Source organism: Schistocerca serialis, chromosome 6 (assembly GCF_023864345.2).
Source record: "Schistocerca serialis cubense isolate TAMUIC-IGC-003099 chromosome 6, iqSchSeri2.2, whole genome shotgun sequence".
NCBI classification, from domain to species: Eukaryota; Metazoa; Arthropoda; class Insecta; order Orthoptera; family Acrididae; genus Schistocerca; species Schistocerca serialis.
Window position 1 is genome coordinate 619,841,418 of NC_064643.1, and position 5,109 is coordinate 619,846,526.

General features: G+C 42.9%; 1 pseudogene; it reads left to right on the plus strand.

Annotated features, from left to right (window-relative positions):
* Positions 1 to 4,284: 4,284 nt before the first annotated feature.
* On the plus strand, positions 4,285 to 4,401 carry LOC126485575 (5S ribosomal RNA; annotated as a pseudogene).
* Positions 4,402 to 5,109: the final 708 nt, after the last annotated feature.

The following is a 5,109-nucleotide window of genomic DNA, read 5'->3' on the forward strand; positions in this document are numbered from 1 at the left end:
GCCAGTGGTCGGCGGAAGGTGCACGTGCCCGTCGACCTGGGACCGGACCGCAGCGACGCACGGATGCACGCCAAGACCGTCGGATCCTACGCAGTGCCGTAGGGGACCGCACCGCCACTTCCCAGCAAATTAGGGACACTGTTGCTCCTGGGGTATCGGCGAGGACCATTCGCAACCGTCTCCATGAAGCTGGGCTACGGTCCCGCACACCGTTAGGCCGTCTTCCGCTCACGCCCCAACATCGTGCAGCCCGCCTCCAGTGGTGTCGCGACAGGCGTGAATGGAGGGACGAATGGAGACGTGTCGTCTTCAGCGATGAGAGTCGCTTCTGCCTTGGTGCCAATGATGGCCGTATGCGTGTTTGGTGCCGTGCAGGTGAGCGCCACAATCAGGACCGCATACGACCGAGGCACACAGGGCCAACACCCGACATCATGGTGTGGGGAGCGATCTCCTACACTGGCCGTACACCACTGGTGATCGTCGAGGGGACACTGAATAGTGCACGGTACATCCAAACCGTCATCGAACCCATCGTTCTACCATTCCTAGACCGGCAAGGGAACTTGCTGTTCCAACAGGACAATGCACGTCCGCATGTATCCCGTGCCACCCAACGTGCTCTAGAAGGTGTAAGTCAACTACCCTGGCCAGCAAGATCTCCGGATCTGTCCCCCATTGAGCATGTTTGGGACTGGATGAAGCGTCGTCTCACGCGGTCTGCACGTCCAGCACGAACGCTGGTCCAACTGAGGCGCCAGGTGGAAATGGCATGGCAAGCCGTTCCACAGGACTACATCCAGCATCTCTACGATTGTCTCCATGGGAGAATAGCAGCCTGCATTGCTGCGAAAGGTGGATATACACTGTACTAGTGCCGACATTGTGCATGCTCTGTTGCCTGTGTCTATGTGCCTGTGGTTCTGTCAGTGTGATCATGTGATGTATCTGACCCCAGGAATGTGTCAATAAAGTTTCCCCTTCCTGGGACAATGAATTCACGGTGTTCTTATTTCAATTTCCAGGAGTGTATATACTAAGTTAGGGATTTCACAGTACGTCTAATCACACAACAAATTTCAAGACTCCAAGAGGAATAGCAGGTCAAGGAAGTTCAAAGAATCCTACTTTAGGCAGGCTAGAGGTTAGATCCGAACTGCAAATTTCGAAAAAGTAAATATACGTTAACAACTGACTGCGTACCGTTTGAACGTCGCGTCCTTATCCAAACTGCGCTATAGGAAGTAAAGATGAACGACTTACATGCAGCTCATGTAACAAAATTTAAAATACAAAATACAAGCCGGCCGCGGTGGCCGAGCGGTTCTAGGCGCTTCAGTCCGGAACCGCGCGACTGCTACGGTCGCAGGTTCGAATCCTGCCTCGGACATGGATGTGTGTGATGTTCTTAGGTTTGTTAGGTTTATGTAGTTCTAAGTTGTGGGGGACTGATGACCTTAGATGTTAAGTCCCATAGTGCTCAAAACCATTTGAACCATTTTTGAACAAAATATAAAATCAGGCTGTCAAACATTGCTGGCGTAACTACATAACTGGAATAACTGCATAACTCCTCTCACTACCTCAATAAAAGTATATTTCAAATAAATATCCCAAATAGTTTTCGTAGAGTAAACGAATTTCTGAAGTACATAAATCCACTCTAAGACAAATTATTAGAATTGGACGGAAATCAGTAGATCGCTAGATGTGCTCTACGTGTGCAGACAAATAAATGATTTAAAAATTGAGCACGTCAAAAACGTGTGGGTCCACTTCTGGCCCTATGCAAGTAGTTACTTGGCTTAGCATTAAGTAATAGTTGATGGATGTCCTCTTCAGGGATAACGTGTCAAATTCTATCTTCGGTCTGGAATCTCACTGACTGGAGTACAATTGTCTTCAGTGATGAGTGCCGCTTGAAATGAGCCCCAATGACCAGCGAAACGTGTCTGGAGATGCCCCGGACAGCGGTAGGAAAACAACGTGGCAGGCGGCACCATACGCCCTACACATTGGAGTGATGTTCTGAGGAGCCATTTCTGTTCACAGCAGAATCCTCTGGTTGACATCCGCGGCGACCTCACAGCACAGCGGTACGTCGAAGATATTCTACGCTCCGTTCGGTTAACCTTCATGTCAAGCCGCCATGGGCTTAAAGCTAGATAATGTCCACCGGGACGGAGATTTTCTACTGCTTGTTTTCGTGCTTGCCAAACCCTACCTTGTCCAGCAAGTTCGCCAAATCTCTCCCCTATTGAGAATGTTTTGAGCATTATGGGTAGAGCACTCCATCCAGCAGGGGATTTTGATCTAATGTGCCAACTGGACAGGATTTGACACAACATTCTACAGGAGGACGTCCAACAACCCTCTCATCAATGCGAAGTCGAATAACTGCTTACCTAAGGACCAGAAGTGGACCAACATGATATTGACTTGCTCCATTTGTGAAGCTCTTTATCTTCAATAAATCATCCAATTTTTCTGAAACTGCAATAATTTGTTTGAAAGTACATGTTCATCACATCTATCGATTTCTGTCCTACTCGGATAATTTCTTCATGGTGCGTCGTTTCTTTTTTTCTTTGAGCGTATGCTACAAACAATCTTTGTAGTCGATCAGAAATAAAGTACAAGAATTTTGAACCGTAATTCTTGATATTAGCCTCTACTGAAAGAATAATAGTGGCCACATTTACTATTGAACCGAGTAACAATAAGACCAATTACACAATGTTCAGAAATAGATAATAATGTTTCTTGGTAGATGGGTGATCTCAAAAAAAACAGAATTTGTAACAACTAAATGTGGAATTAAATTTTTCACAGTTTTTAAATCCGCACACATAACAAATAAATACAATAACCCAACTGTAAACGTTTTCCGCATTTTATAAAGAGTTAGATCAATTTTAATAAATTATATCACAGACTTTGACATACGAATACGATAAATACTTAAAGTGGTAAAATCCTAATAAATTTTCAGTTTAGGTAATCAGTGTGAATACAAGTTATGAGTTTCTTCATTTGTCTGTGTTCATGAACAAATTTGTAGAATCCTCACACTCGAACGGGCTTTTTGGAAGGGTTTTCTATAGTAAGAAAATATTCACTAATAGAAGGAATAAATTGGTAAATTGCCTATTACCAGAAATAAAATAATTATCAACTTATTGGAATGTGTTTCTGCTATGTCATTCTATAAGAATTGCTTCAAAGGAAGAGCTGAATAAAGAAATTTCACATGGACACGTAAAATTATCGGAAAAATTATAGAAACTATTAAAATCATTTATTGAATTTTAATAGCAATATGAAAACACAAATTAAAATTTGTGTCAGTTCACATGTAATTGTAATGTTGCTTATTTATGTTCTGTAGTGTATTGTTGCTTTGAAAGAGGAAAGTTGCACAAAATGGTAACACAACATAAAATGTTCTATTGTTGCTCTTTGTATTTTATTTTATGTCTCTGCATTAAGTCTAATAAAATGTAAACAGTAAACAAATTAATATTAGGAAGATCAACTCATTAAAGTAAGTATTATCTTTTCTTACATCTGGGCAGCCTCATCACGCTAGAGAGAATATGTTCTGATGACTTACCGGAATGTATCTGAGTAACATCCTCAAAAACGTTACCAGGCTGCAGTCCTGTAAGTTGTCTGAACATTTCAGACCTACTGTTCATTCTAGTAACTATGATGTAATCCTTATACGTTGTAGATTTCCAATGCATATTCTGTACTGTGTAACCGATTATAAAATCTGTTTTAATAAGTCCACCAACTCATGAACTTACTTCCTATTTGTGACTGTAATTGTGACTAACAGGCATATTTTAGCAGTGAGTGTTGCTTGTCACACTGCCAATATTATTTATTATGTGAATTGAATAATTTAAACTACCATTAATACTACCACTGAGTCTTACTAGCATTAAGTACTTGAAGTCAGTTAACGTTTCTAACGAAAATTGTAACTGTATTTATAAAAGAAATTTTTCAGTGTTCACCTATTATATTATAAGGATATTTTGAAAAATTTATAATATTGTGTGGATACTACCTTCGTTGTGCTGTGATGTTTGCATGTGCTGCGTAATTAAATAACGTGTGCGGTTCATTTACACCTACATACACACCACGCAAGCCATTACACGGAACATGGCGGAAGGTACCTTGTGCTTTTACTAGTCATTTCCTTTCCAGTTCCGCTTGCAGATGTAGCGAGGGAAAAACGGTTGTCTATATGCCTCCGTAAGAGCCCTAATTTGTGCCAACGGCCTTGCCGCAGTTGTAACACGGTTCCCGTCAGATCATCGAAGTTAAGCGCTGTCGGGCTGGGCTAGCACTGGGATGGGTGACCATCCGGTCTTCCGAGCGCTGTTGGCCAGCGGGGTGCACTCAGCCCTTGTGAGGCAAACTGAGGAGCTACTTGACTGAGAAGTAGCGGCTCCGGTCACGAAAACTGACATACGGCCGGGAGAGCGGTGTGCTGACCACATGCCCCTCCATATCCGCATCCAGTGACGCCTATGATCTGATGATGACATGGCGGCCGGTCAGTACCGTTGGGCCTTCATGGCCTGTTCGGGAGGAATTTAGTTTAGTTTTAGTTTAAGAGCCCTAATTTATCTTATCTTGCCTTCGTAGTCCTTCCGCGAAATGTATCTTGGCGGCAGCAGAATCACACTGCAGTCAGCCGCAAATCCTGATTCTCTAACTTTTCTCAATAGCCTTTCGCGAAAAGAAAGTCGCATTCCCTCCAGGGATTCCCATTTACGTTCACGAAGCATCTCTATAATACAAGCGTGTTGATCGAACCCACTTGTAACAAAACTAACAGCACGCTTTTCAATTGCTTCAATGTCTTTCTTTAATCCGACCTGGGGGGAGTCTCAAAAACTCGAACAGTACTCAAGAATGTGTCACACCACTGTTCTATAGGCGATATCTTTTGTAGATGAGCGATAGTTTCTTAACATTCTTTCAATAAATCAAAATCTACCATTCACCCCTCTTCCTAGCGGCCTTACGTTCTCGCTCCAATTCTTATCGCTTTGCAACTTTGAATCTCAATATTTAATGGTCATGATAACG